At 41.9% G+C, this 14297-nt stretch overlaps 1 protein-coding gene across 1 annotated transcript in view; it reads right to left on the bottom strand.

The window, feature by feature from the left end:
- LOC118389214 (inactive rhomboid protein 2-like) overlaps positions 1-14121 on the bottom strand; it is a 38320-nt gene extending 24199 nt beyond the window's left edge. Inside the window, exon 1 of the mRNA XM_052527609.1 lies at positions 13966-14121. The gene's annotated coding sequence lies outside the window, so the exon portion shown is untranslated. The remainder of the gene's footprint in view (positions 1-13965) is intronic.
- Positions 14122-14297: the final 176 nt, after the last annotated feature.

Here is a 14297-nt window from a genome sequence, read left to right as displayed (position 1 = left end):
TATATGTAGACTGGGTCAGTGGGTCAAGCTGGAAAGAAATCCTAATAGATAACTCCGTCACAACAGAGGCATAACCCGAGTCTCATTCCCCAGGGTAGCGTTCATTAGACACCAAACAGGGAGGGACTACCAGGTTTAGGCCAATAAGAAACCCTCATTCTTGTTTTCTGTTACAAAGCGTTTTCCTTTTCCGTGCCCTAATGAACAAGACCCAGCAATGTGAGGGAATAGGAGCCTGGCCTAGCCCCACTCTTGGGTAACAGTCGCTGACCGGCACAACATAAACAATATCCATATTACTGGGGCCCAGTAGGTCCCAAGAGAGAAACCTGCCTTTTCCATCACATACATAACAATATCTATTGAAGGAAATCATTGACTGCCTGCCCAAGCAGATATGCATTAGAAAAACAGCAGGTGTTTTTTCCATGTTAGTTTGATGCGATCCTGGACGAGACCCATAAATCAGTTACATTAGCAACCCTTCTATGCAATTTAGTAACGTCACACAGAACACTTGTCGGTCTACTAGTACCATCATTCTTACTTGACATGCAGTTACTTAAAGGGTTCTCGTGGTGCTGCTACACTGAATGAGTTAACAATAGGTTTTCTGTAGGGGCGGTGACCTCGTCTGTAGGACGCCAGCCAGGCATGGATAGAAGCATCGTGGTAGGAGCTGGAATGAACGCATGGTGTCAGGTTAAGTTGAGACTGAGGTGACTGAGACAATAGCTTGTTACTTGGCAGTGCTAGTGGGGGTGTAGGCTGCAACACATCATTCATAGAAAGCACCCACTGAGACACTTTGTTTTACAGAGAAAGAGAGATATTGCTAGCATTAAAATTCTATCTACATATACTCCCCTACGTATTTATTTAGTATACATATACTGCCAAGCCATGTGCACAGGAAGACCATCATGAAGTGTTTACATACAGTAACACCATGCAACAACTATCTCTGAAAGCCACCCCGAGTCGCTCATCTCTAAATGAGATGCTACTGGAGGACCAAAATAAGTAAACGTTTGTGTTTACCCTCGATGATTCTTAAATCAAGTGCATCATTGTGTAGGTGTACCTTTAAATGATCAAATAAACTAAAACTCAACTAAAAAGACATTCGGTATCAGTGCATACATAGGCAAACCTTCCTTATCTGCTCAAGGCCACAACCATAATCATGCCTTCCTGTCCCCAGCTTCAAGTCTCCATTAGAAATCATCATCGGCCTCTGGACCCACTCGGAGCTCAATTAGTCCTCATTCTTAAGGTTTTTTTAACTGTGTCATTGTATATTTCCATATGCAAGTGCAGGCAAGATTGCAATATTCCTATAGCGGTATTCTCCCTGGCCATACGTGTCCATTATAGATCTAGTCAAGGTCTTGAAGCCTTGGAGTTGCGATACATCGATAGGGAAAAAAGGGCCTTGGTGTCAGCGTCAGGGAAATCGGACACCATTCAAGTCTGTGGCTGTGGGAGCAGAATAGTACGGAGAGTGGTTGGGGGATTGGAGACCTCTTATATGTTCCTATGGGACCAGGTCAGGCCCACACCCTCGCACATAATTAAATATCCAAGGCTTTCACTAATGGAGGGGTTTTAACAGTGTGGTGCCGTGCTTTAGTGGCAGACACTTACAAACCACACAGTCTGTCAATGTGGAGAACGCTTTTATCGTTTCCATTGGGAGACTGTCAAGGAGTGAGTCAGGGTGTTGTTGTTTTGATAGAGTGGAGAAAGAGATCAGTCTCATTGTTGATATTGTCTCATTGGGAGTCTCATTCTACATGCATGGGCCTACGGAAATAATATTCTGCTGGTCTGTAATCTGCATACTTGATTGCCTATCTTTATGTATATCCTTGTAATATTAATCCGATATCTTCATCCATATCTTAACAATTATAAGTCAATCAATATCAATACCATCCATAACAGATTACATAGGGTGGGGAACCAGGATAGCCAAAACTCAAAGGGCTTTGAAATTGCTCACTGAGATTACCCCATTGATGACAATGAGGGTTTTGCTCCATAAATTAGACCCATACCTATGTGACTGCTAGCATGAACAACAGTCAACACCTATTCTAAGCCAATAAGATTACAATAGCCTGGTTGTCTTGCCAACATATCTTGGATAGGATAACAATAGGTCAATGACCTGCTATGTGGGTTGGGTTTTCTATAAAATTGTGGTGTCAGTTTTTTCCCCCTCCACAGCTAAAATACATTTCAGATTACCGAGCAACATAGAGGTGATTTACAGGCACTACTGGAACACATCATCTTCAGTCCCCCAGGGAAAACACAGCTCCAGGACTTTGATTTCCTCACGGGGGGGGGGACGGGGGACTTTTGTGTTGTTGTACATTCAGATGTTGACTGAACGTGTAGCCAATCATTAAAGAGGGAGAGTGAAAAACATAGTAACTACTAGCTGGTGGAATAAGGGTGTTTCCAATGATCAATACTGAACATTTCTGATAATTATTAACTTAGTCCAGAGGGAGTCTAACTCACACGGTAGTCTGGGAACAGCAGACGTGACAACACAGCCCAAGGCTTCCTCACTAACTCCCAGCACATGGAGCACAGTACTGTAGATTGAGAGACTGGGAAATAACACTCTATCTGCCACTCAAATATCCTAAGTGAGTGGGAACTCAGTGTCACAGTAGTCTTGGAAGAGAAACTGTGACAACACAGCTCATGATGATAGACATTGAGTGTACAAAACATTAAGAATACATTCCTAATATTGAGTTGCACCCCCCACCCCTTTTGTCCTCAGAACAGCCTCAATTCGTTGGGGCATGGACTCCACTAGGACGCTGACCCACATTGACTCCAATATGTCCCACAGTTGGGTGGTGGACCATTCTTGATACACACGGAAACTGTTGATTGTGAAAAACCCAGCAACGTTGCTGTTCTTGGCACAAACCGGTGCGCCTGGCACCTACTACCATACCCCGTTAAAAATCTTTGTATTTCCCATTCACCCTCTGAATGACACACATACACAATCCATGTCTCAAGGCTTTAAAATCATTTTTTTGACCTGTCTCCTCCCCTTCATCTACACTGATTGAAGTGCATTTAACAAATGACATCAATAATGGATCATAGCTTTCACCTGGTCAGTCGGTCATGGAAAGAGCAGGTGTTCTTAATGTTTTGTACACACTCATTTCAAGTCCCAACCCAGTCACACATCTCAGTAGTGAGTCACAAACGTGTAGTGACATACCCAGGGTGACAACCAGTGCTCCTATCACATGACTAATATATCACTAGCTCCCACACTCCATCTCGCTCTCTCTCTCTCTGTGTACTTCAAGCCACTCAAGAAATCTAAACTATTGGGGCCAGTGTTGAGAGTGGGGCTCTTGAAGATGTCATGACTTGCGAGCAGGGTCCTTTTCATTAGGACACACACCAGAATACATTTAGCAACTGAAAACTAAAATGACCGTTTCTTATAGGACAAGCACCAGGTAGTTCCTCCCTGTTTCAGTCTGGTGCCTACTGAACATGACCCTGGCCTTAAGTCATTTGCGTCAATGCTTCATTTCCATACTTGGTGTTTGGTGCCACTGTGTGTTCCTGTACAAGTGTGTGCGAGTGTGTGTCCTCCTGCGAAAGTGCATTACTGTCACTAAGACCCTATAGCCCACAGAGTGCTGCTGTTGCATGTTAGCATGACGCCAAGCACAACTGCTACCTCACACCATAGCCCTGGACACAGGCAGACAGGAATGTGCTGGTTCAGAAATGCCTAGGTTTGGTTGCCCCCGGTGATAGCTAGTTACAGTTAGAAGTGGTAATGGCCTAGAGCCCAGTTCCCAAACATAGACAAAGGCAAGGGCAGTCGGTGTCATGTTTCACTTTCTGTCATAGGCTTCAATGTTGAACATGTCAGCCGAAGTACAGTATAGCCCGGGTGAGTTGATCTACAGTACCAGTCAAAAGTTGACACACCTTCTCATTCCAGGGTTTTTCTTTATCTGTGCTATTTTGAAAAATAGCAAAGACATCAAAACTATGAAATAACACACATGGAATCATGTAGTATCCAAAAAAGTGTCAAAACATATTTTAGATTCTTCAAAGTAGCCACCCTTTGTCTTGATGACAGCTTTGCACACTCTTTGCATTCTCTCAACCAGCTTCATGACGGTGTACAGGTGTGCATTGTTAAAAGTTCATTTGTGGAATTTCTTTCCTTCTTTATCAGTTTGAGCCAATCAGTTGTGTTGTGACAAGATAGGGGTGGTATACAGAAGATAACCCTATTTGGTAAAAGACCAAGCCCAAATTATGGCAAGAACAGGTCAAATAAGCAAAGAGAAACAACAGTCCATCATTACTTTAAGCAATGAAGGTCAGTCACTGCTGAAAATTTCAAGAACTTTGGTAGTTTCTTCAAGTGCCGTCGCAAAAACCATCAAGCACTATGATGAAACAGGCTCTCATGAGGACCGCCACAGGAATGGAAGACCAAGAGTTACCAGCCTCAGATTGCAGCACAAATAAATGCTTCACAGAGCTCAAGTAACAGACATCTCAACATCAACTGTTCAGAGGAGACTGCATCAATCAGGCCTTCATGTTCAAATTGCTGCAAAGAAACAACTACTAAAGGACACCAATAATAAGAAGAGACTTGCTTGGGCCAAAAAACATGTGCAATGAACATTAGACCGGTGGAAATCGGTCCTTTGCTCTGATGAGTCCAAATGTGAGATTTTTGGTTCCAACCACCGTGTCTTTGTGAAACGCAGAGTAGGTGAACGGATGATCTCAGCATGTGTGGTTCCCACCGTGAAGCATGGATGAGGTGGTGTGATGGTGCTTTGCTGGTGACACGGTCAGTGATTTAATTAGAATTCAAGGCACATTTAACCAGCATGGCTACCAGAGCACTCTGCAGCAATACGCCATCCCATCTGATTTGCTCTTAGTGGGACCATCATTTGTTTTTGTAACAGGACAATGACCCAAAACACACCTCCAGGCTGTGTAAGAGCTATTTGGAGGAAAGTGATGGTGCTGCATCAGATGACCTGGCCTCCATAATCACCTGACCTCAACCCAATTGAGATGGTTTGGGATGAGTTGGATTGCAGAGTGAAGGAAAAGCAGGCAACAAGTGCTAAGCAACTCCTTCAAGAACGTTGGAAAAGTATTCCTCATTAAGCTGGTTGAGAGAATGCCAAGAGTGTGTAAAGCTGTCATCAAGGCAAAGGGTGGCCACTTCAAAGAATCTCAAAATATACAATATATTTTGATTTGTTTAACACTTTTTTGGTTACTACATGATTCAATATGTTTTATTTCAGCGTTTTGATGTCTTCACTGTTATTCTACAATGTAGAAAATAGTAAATATAAAGAAAAACCACTGAATGAGTAGGTGTGTCCTAACCTTTGACTTGCACCGTACATGGCTACATGCTTAAGTGCGTCAACTGCCAATTAACCTTCCTTTGTGTTCTACGCTAAGACTCTAAGACTAGATACCTATGCAGAAGTTTCACTTGTTGCTGTGAAATACATGACAACATCCACTGAAGAATATAGTGTAGCTTCAATGGCATCTTGTGCAGAGCTGTACAGTACAGATGCTCAGTATTCTCAGTTGTACAATGCATCCAACATTCTACATCACTGCTTCAATGTGAACACGAACTCCTGACACACAATGTATACATTTCAAAGTGCACAGCTGTTTCAAACAAATAACATAAATGAAACCAGTTAAATACTGTATCACCACATATTTTCTCGATTGACATCATTGTCACACATTTGGAGCTGTGGAACAGCATTCACACGTACTGCTCGACTCGCCTCCAGAAATGGGCGTTGCCTGACGATCCGTTTCTGTTATCTCCAACCACTCACAGCAGGGCGAAAGAGTAATCACCACATCCTGTGACGAGCAACATCTTCTCTACCACCCTGATTAATGCAACCTGAAAGAGCATTTGAACCACAAGTCAGAACCTAAACTCAGCAAAAATATAAAACGTCCTTTCACTGTCAACCGCGTTTATTTTCAGCAAACTTACCATGTGTAAATAGTTGTATGAACATAAGACTCAAACACTGAGACATAAACTGAAAAAGTTCCACAGACGTGACTAACAAAAATGTAATAATGTGTCCCAGAACAAAGGGGGGGTCAAAATCAAAAGTAAGTCAGTATCTGTGAATATTGAAGACTCATGTAAAGGAACCACCAGCTTAAACATTAGCTTTTATACATGGCACATATTGCACTTTTACTTTCTTCAACACTGTTTTTGCATTATTTAAACCAAATTGAACATGTTTCATTATTTATTTGAGACTGAATTGATTTTATTTATGTAGTATATTAAGTTCAAATAAAAGTGTTCATTGTTCATTCAGTATGTTGAAATATATATATAAAAAATTAAAAAATAAATGTACTTATTGGTATCGATTAATTGGTATCGACTTTTTTTGGTCCTCCAATAATTGGTATCGGTTTTGAAAAATCATTAATCGGTCGACCTCTAGTAATGACATTGCTCAAAGGGTTAGTTCTTTCCTTGTGATCAAATAGTTGAATAAGTTTTGTTGAAAAATACAGTAGTATGGCAGGTCATCTGAACTCAAAGCTATGAGACACTCTGTCAATTTGAGCAATTGAAAGCTTCTCAGAGAAACTAGAGAATTCTTGTGAGAGATTCGTCACAGTATTCCTGGTTAGTGTTCTACTGTAGCTGGAGGGGAAATGTGTATTCCATAACAACCCAAATCTGCACATCCCAGAGCATGCATGCAGGTCCAAACATGCATGGCAGAAAGCTTACCACAAGTATCACAGCTCCAACACCCCTACCGAGACCCCTAGCTGCCTTCAAGGGCCGTGAATGTTTTGAATACAGACACCAAACTCAACAGGGCTACCTTTCAAACAAGATCCAACATGGACAGTGCTGATATTTTCCAGTTACACGGCATGTCATGCATTTTCGCTTGTCGTGGGTGTAACCACATTAGAGAGCAGTACAGCACAAGAAGGAAGTCAGCCAGCTAGACAGCCAGCCTCCAGCCTGTGGAATGAGTCTATGGCTCACTCAGAGGATGAGAGCGATCTGAAGAAGACTCAGCGGGATACTACGAATCTGTGACACACATTACGCCAATATTCACAGAGATTTTAAGTCAGATCCCTTTCTGGATCAGCACGCATCGATTAGAAAATGGATGAAGATTTGAACTTCTGATGCTCTGATGTTTATGAGAATCAAAGTTAATATGTCGAAATGCCACTACCAGAGCAGCCTTGCGTCCTTTCAGGTTGAGGTTTAGGTCCTTTTCCTATGTCGTGTCGAAGCAAAGGTTGATGTGTCAGACAGTATGGAAGCTGAATTTGCATAAGTTGTCATTACCATGACGTAGCAGGAAAAAATCCCATTGTCATTACCATGAAGTAGCAGGAAAAAATCCCAATGAGCCCACAGATACTATTGGGAAGAGGCGTGTCCCTAAGAGAGACTCAAGGATCTGCTTTCTGACAAGCATGTTGTGGCACAACAGCTGAGAACTGGAGCTGAAACCTAGGAGGGGCAGGGGGATTGCAAGCATGACTCAATAGAATCCAAGGAGGAGGAAAGACAGAATGGACAACTGTAGGCCTGAATGGTCATTATCCAGTTTCCATCCAACCATTTCATGCTGATTTAATTACCTGGCGCATGGGGGAAAAAAAGTCACGACCGGGCTGATGGAAACAGGAAATGGCAGGACAATTTTATAAATGTCGACAAACAATTTTTTCGTTCGACATGGTCTAGGATCTTTTTGTGTCTGTAAAATGTATTATGCTAGCAATGGCTGTGGAAACACCTTCATGATCAAATATTATATAAATGACAAGGTAGGGGTGGTATACAGAAGAAAGTCCTATTTGGTAAAAGACAAAGTGTAAATAATGGCAAGAACAGTTCAAATAAGCAAAGAGAAATGACAGGCCATCATTAATTTAAGACATGAAGGTCAGTCAATCCAGAATATTAAGAATTTTCAAAGTTTCTTCAAGTGTAGTCGCAAAAAAACATCAAGCACTATAATGAAACTGGCTCTCATAAAGACCGCCACAGGAATGGAAGACAAAGAGTTACCTCTGCTACAGAGGGATAAGTTCATTAGAGAGTTACCAGCCTCAGAAACTGCAGCTCAAATAAATGCGTCACAGAGGTCAAGTAACAGACACATATCAACATCAACTTTTCAGAGGAGACTGTGTGCATCAGGCCGTCATGGTCGAATTGCTGCAAAGAAACCACTACTAAAGAACACCAATAAGAAGAGACTTGCTTGGGCCAAGAAACACGAGCAATGGACATTAGACCGGTGAAAATCTGTCCTTTGGTCTGACGAATCCAAATGTGAGATTTTTGGTTCCAACCGCCATGTTTTTGTGAGATGCAGAGTAGGTGAACAGATGATCTCAGCATGTGTGGTTCCCACCGTGAAGCATGGAGGAGGTGGTGTGATGGTGCTTTGCTGGTGACACGGTCAGTGATTTATTTAGAATTCAAGGCACACTTAACCAGCATGGCTACCAGAGAATTCTGCAGCAATATGGCATACCGTCATCTGGTTTGCTCTTAGTGGGACTATAATTTGCTTTTCAACAGGACAATGACCCAGAACACATCTCCAGGCTGTGTAAGGGCTATTTGACCAAGGAGAGTGATGGAGTAGTGCATCAGATGACCTGGCCTCCACAATCACCCGACCTCGACCAAATTGAGATGAGTGAAGGAAAGGCAGCCAACAAGTGCTCAGCATATGTGGGAACTCCTTCAAGACTGTTGGAAAAGCATTCCTCATAAAGCTGGTTGAGAGAGGCTGCTGCCTATATACATAGACTTGAAATCACTGGCCACTCTATACCGCTCTGACATTGCTCGTCCATATATTCTTAATTACATTCCTTGATTTGTGTATATGTTGTGACATTTGTTTATATTACTTGTTAGACATTACTGCACTGTCAGAGCTAGAAATACAAACATTTGAGAATGCCAAGAGAGTGCAAAGCTGTTATCAAGACAAAGGGTGGCTACTTTGAAGAATATAAAATATATTTTGATTTGTTTAACACTTTTTTGGTTACCACATGATATTTGATAGTTTTGATGTCTTCACTATTATTCTACAATGTAGAAATTAAGAAAAACCCTTGAATGAGTAGGTGTCCAAACTTTGGACTGGTACTGTACACACACACACACACACACACACACACACACACACACACACACATTAGGAAAGTATTCAGACACTGACCTTTTCCACATTTTGTTCCAACATTCTGAAATGGATGAAATAGTGTTTTTCCCAAATTAATCTACACACAATACCCCATAATGACAAAGCAAAGAGAGGTTTTTAGAATTTATTAAGAAGAAGAAACTGAAAAATTACAATTACATATGTATTCAGACCCTTTACTCAGTATTTTGTGGAAGCAACTTTGGCAGCATATAGCTTGGAGTCTTCTTGGGTATGACGCAAACATCTTGGCACACCTGTATTTGGGGAGTTGGTCCCATTCTTCTCTGCAGATCCTCTCAAGCTCTGTCAGGTTGGATGGGGTGCGTCGCTGCACAGCTACTGGTCTCTCCAGAGATGTTTGATCGGGCTTCAAGTTTGGACTCTGGCTGGGCCACTCAAGGACTTGTCCCAAAGCCACTCCTGCGTTGTCCTGGCTGTGTGCTTAGGGTTGTTGTCCTGTTGGAAGGTGAACCTTTACCACAGTGCGAGGTCCTGAGCGCTCTGGAGCAGGTTTTCATCAAAGATCTCTCTGTACTTTACTCTATTCTTTGCCTCAATCCTGACTAGTCTCCCAGTCCCTGCCGATGGAATAACATCCCCACAACATGATGCTGCCACCACCATGCTTCACCGTGGGGATGGTGCCAGGTTTCCTCCAGACATGACGCTGGGCATTCAGGCCAAAGAGTTCAATCTTTAGTTTCATCAGACCAGAGAATCTTGTTTCTCATGGTCTGAGAGTCTTTAGGTGCCTTTTGGCAAACTCCAAGCGGGCTGACATGTACCTTTTACTGAGGAGTGATTGGCCTGATTAGTGGAGTGCTGCCGAGATGGGAGAACCTTCCAGAAGGACTACCATCTCCACAGATGAACCCTGTAGCTCTGTCAGAGTGACCATTGGGTTCATGGTCACCTCCCTCTCCAAGGCCCTTCTCCCCCAATTGCTCAGTTTGGCCGGCCAGCCAGCTCTTGGAAGAGTATTGGTGGTTCCAAACTTCTTCCATGTAAGAATGATGGAGGCCAATGTGTTCTTGGGGACCTTCGATGCTGCAAACATTTTTTGGTACCCTTCCCCAGATCTGTGCCTCAACACAATCTTGTCTCGGAGCTCTACGGACAATTCCTTCAACCTCATGGCTTGGTTTTTGCTCAGACTTGCACTGTCAATTGTGGGACCTTATATAGACAGGTGTGCACCTTGAATTTACCACAGGTGAACTCCAATCAAGTTGTAGAAACATCTCAAGGATGATCAATGAAACAGGATGCACCTGATCTCAATTTTGAGTCTCATAGCAAAGGGCGTGAATACTTATGTAAATAAGGTGTGTTTTTATTTTATACATTTGCAAAATGTTCTAAAAACCTGTTTTGGCTTTGTCATTATGGCGTATTGCGTGTAGATTTACGAGGAAAATGTTTTATTTAATCAATTTCAGAATAAGATTGTAACGTAACGAGACGAGACGGCCTACAGGGAGGAGGTGAGGGCCCTCGGAGTGTGGTGTCAGGAAAATAACCTCACACTCAACGTCAACAAAACTAAGGAGATGATTGTGGACTTCAGGAAACAGCAGAGGGAACACCCCCTATCCACATCGATGGAACAGTAGTGGAGAGGGTAGCTAGTTTTAAGTTCCTCGGCATACACATCACAGACAAACTGAATTGGTCCACTCACACTGACAGCGTCGTGAAGAAGGCGCAGCAGCGCCTATTCAACCTCAGGAGGCTGAAGAAATTCGGCTTGTCACCAAAAGCACTCACAAACTTCTACAGATGCACAATCGAGAGCATCCTGGCGGGCTGTATCACCGCCTGGTACGGCAACTGCTCCGCCCTCAACCGTAAGGCTCTCCAGAGGGTAGTGAGGACTGCACAACGCATCACCGGGGGCAAACTACCTGCCCTCCAGGACACCTACACCACCCGTTGTTACAGGAAGGCCATAAAGATCATCAAGGACATCAACCACCCGAACCACTGCCTGTTCACCCCGCTATCATCCAGAAGGCGAGGTCAGTACAGGTGCATCAAAGCTGGGACCGAGAGACTGAAAAACAGCTTCTATCTCAAGGCCATCAGACTGTTAAACAGCCACCACTAACAGTGAGTGGCTGCTGCCAACACACTGTCATTGACACTGACCCAACTCCAGCCATTTTAATAATGGGAATTGATGGGAATTATGTAAATATATCACTAGCCACTTTAAACAATGCTACCTTATATAATGTTACTTACCCTACATTATTCATCTCATATGCATATGTATATACTGTACTCTACATCATCGACTGCATCCTTATGTAACACATGTATCACTAGCCACTTTAACTATGCCACTTTGTTTACTTTGTCTACACACTCATCTCATATGTATATACTGTACTCGATACCATCTACTGTATGCTGCTCTGTACCATCACTCATTCATATATCCTTATGTACATATTCCTTATCCCCTTACACTGTGTATAAGACAGTAGTTTTGGAATTGTTAGTTAGATTACTTGTTGGTTATCACTGCATTGTCGGAACTAGAAGCACAAGCATTTCGCTACACTCGCATTTAACATCTGCTAACCATGTGTATGTGACAAATAAAATTTGATTTGATTTGATTTGATTTAACAAAATGTGGAAAAGGTTAAGGGGTCTGCATACTTTCCGAATGCATTGTATTTAAATAACCATCATAACGAAGTAAACCTGGAATTACACAATGATATGTTGTGTGGTCCTCCCACTATGACTCAGGAAAGCATGCAGTTTATTAGGCTACCAATTAAATACTGTAAATTACTGAACTTCACAGGGTGGTGAAAGTGCACCAACTACCATCTCTGAGCTCGATGCTCCTTTTCAATAAATATCAACTGTCTTATATTGATGACAAGATGATCGATGCTTGGCTGCCGTTTAACAGATAAAAATAATCTTGCTCTTATCCATAATAATCTCATCATGTAGGTAGCCGACCTGCACTGTATGTGCAAGCTGTTGGCTAGAGCACACAAGCCAAGACCAGAGTGGGCAACATAACGCAACAGTTTGTGTCAAAACCATCAGTAGAGTTGAATATGCGATGGTCTTTTTATATCGGCACATGGGAATGACCGCAAAAGTCACATTTTTATCCTCAATAAATCTGTTGGATGGAAACATCTCTGGTGGTATTTTTATGCAGATTTGATAATATTTTGCATTCAAATCTGTCACCAATTGGATGAAAACCTAGCTATTGTATCACTTCTAAATGTTTGCTCATCTGGAAAACCAACCTTGTTTCTGATTCTCAGTCCAGTCAACCGTGACCATTTTACTTTTTCTGTTTTCCTACGGTGTCAACCTGCAACCTAGGCATTTGCATAGGTTCCACTTCGCTCTCCTACATACTCCTTGTTATCTTGACAGCAGGTGCACTTGTGGTGTAACAGAAATAACAGTTCAAGACTACTGATGCAGCTGTTGTGGGTGTGGTTGCTTAACAACATTCCATTCTTTGTTCCCAGTGAAATGCACTGCAGTATGCATAATTCAAAGGTAGAGATCTAAGACTCCATTGTTAGAAACATGAATGAATAAAAGAGCACTAATGATACAGACATTTCAAAGAAAGCCTGCCTTACTGGGGAATGGATTGTATATTGTAGGACTATCTTGAACTACTTATCTGCAGATTTCTACCAGTTTCTCAGCCCTGCAACAACGGTTGATATAAACTAATGCTATACCAATCATTTCAGACTGGATTAAAATGACATTTTAGCCTTTACATAAAGATATAATACTCATCACATTACTTTCTCACCATTTAACCCTATAAAGAAATGTTAACTCATGTACATGAATCTAACAGTTCAGTCAGTGACTGTGGCAAACATCTATCGAACGGCATGTTTGCGTATTCATATCATAACTTCGGCAACAAGTAAATTATGTAGCAGCTATTTCACAATGTTGACCTGCATACTCACAGTGAGTGAGAGCCTGTATAATTGAGCAACTTGTTGCCTGGTCCATCCAGCACAGAGTGGGTTTGAACAAGTAGCCTACACTACTAGGCTACATGTACATGAACTAAAGCTTTGTGACATTTCATGTATACATTATATACATTTTATTTTTTTAAACAGGTCAACAAAATTGTTTCCTTTCCGAATAATCAAAAACAAAACGATAGTGTATCCTGTCTTGTCGTGTCAACAAACCAAACACTCCCACATTTTCTGGAAAAATGGGAGACCAACGGGAATTCTAACATGAGGCCAGTTATAGCAGGCGTTTGACGGAAGTTGAACGAATGTTGTGTGAAGACGGAATTGACACATTTTACTTTAGTTAATTATTTTTCCCGGGCAGCGCAACAATGGAATATGAATATACGCATGTTTTCACATTTTAACAGTGCGCGTGCCATGATGTCGTTTGCGGTCCTTTGAGATTTCCAATGTTGAAATTGTTAAATGACTTTAGAATTCATTTTAATGTGACTTCATCACGCCTACACTTATTGTTTCGCTGTCTGAAACTCCGATAAGAGGACTGGTCAAAACCACACATTGTGCTCACATTCGATCATAAACACATTTTGAAAAAACTATTAAATATTAGAAGAGAGGATACTCACCTTTAAGGAAAAATATATACGTCGCTTTCATCGGTGTTGCTCAGAATTAAATACAAGTTATGTTCCTAAAATTCATACAATGTAGCACCATCGTGTTACTTTCCTTCTCTCTCCAAATATCCTGATTTCGGGGAAGATGGGCGGAGTTAATACTAGACAGGCTCTGACCTATCTGATAAATGACAGATGCACATAGAAGTCAAGAATGGTTTAGTAATCAAATGTAGAGTCCAGTTATGTCCGCAGTTGATGGACTTTTAAAAGTTTTGGTTATGATTGTTGTTTGTGAAAGGGCATACATATAACTTGACAATATTGCTCTGAGTCCCGAA

Source organism: Oncorhynchus keta, chromosome 10 (assembly GCF_023373465.1).
Source record: "Oncorhynchus keta strain PuntledgeMale-10-30-2019 chromosome 10, Oket_V2, whole genome shotgun sequence".
NCBI lineage: Eukaryota > Metazoa > Chordata > Actinopteri > Salmoniformes > Salmonidae > Oncorhynchus > Oncorhynchus keta.
Note: the sequence above shows the minus strand (reverse complement) of the source record. Positions and strands in the feature narration are given on the sequence as shown.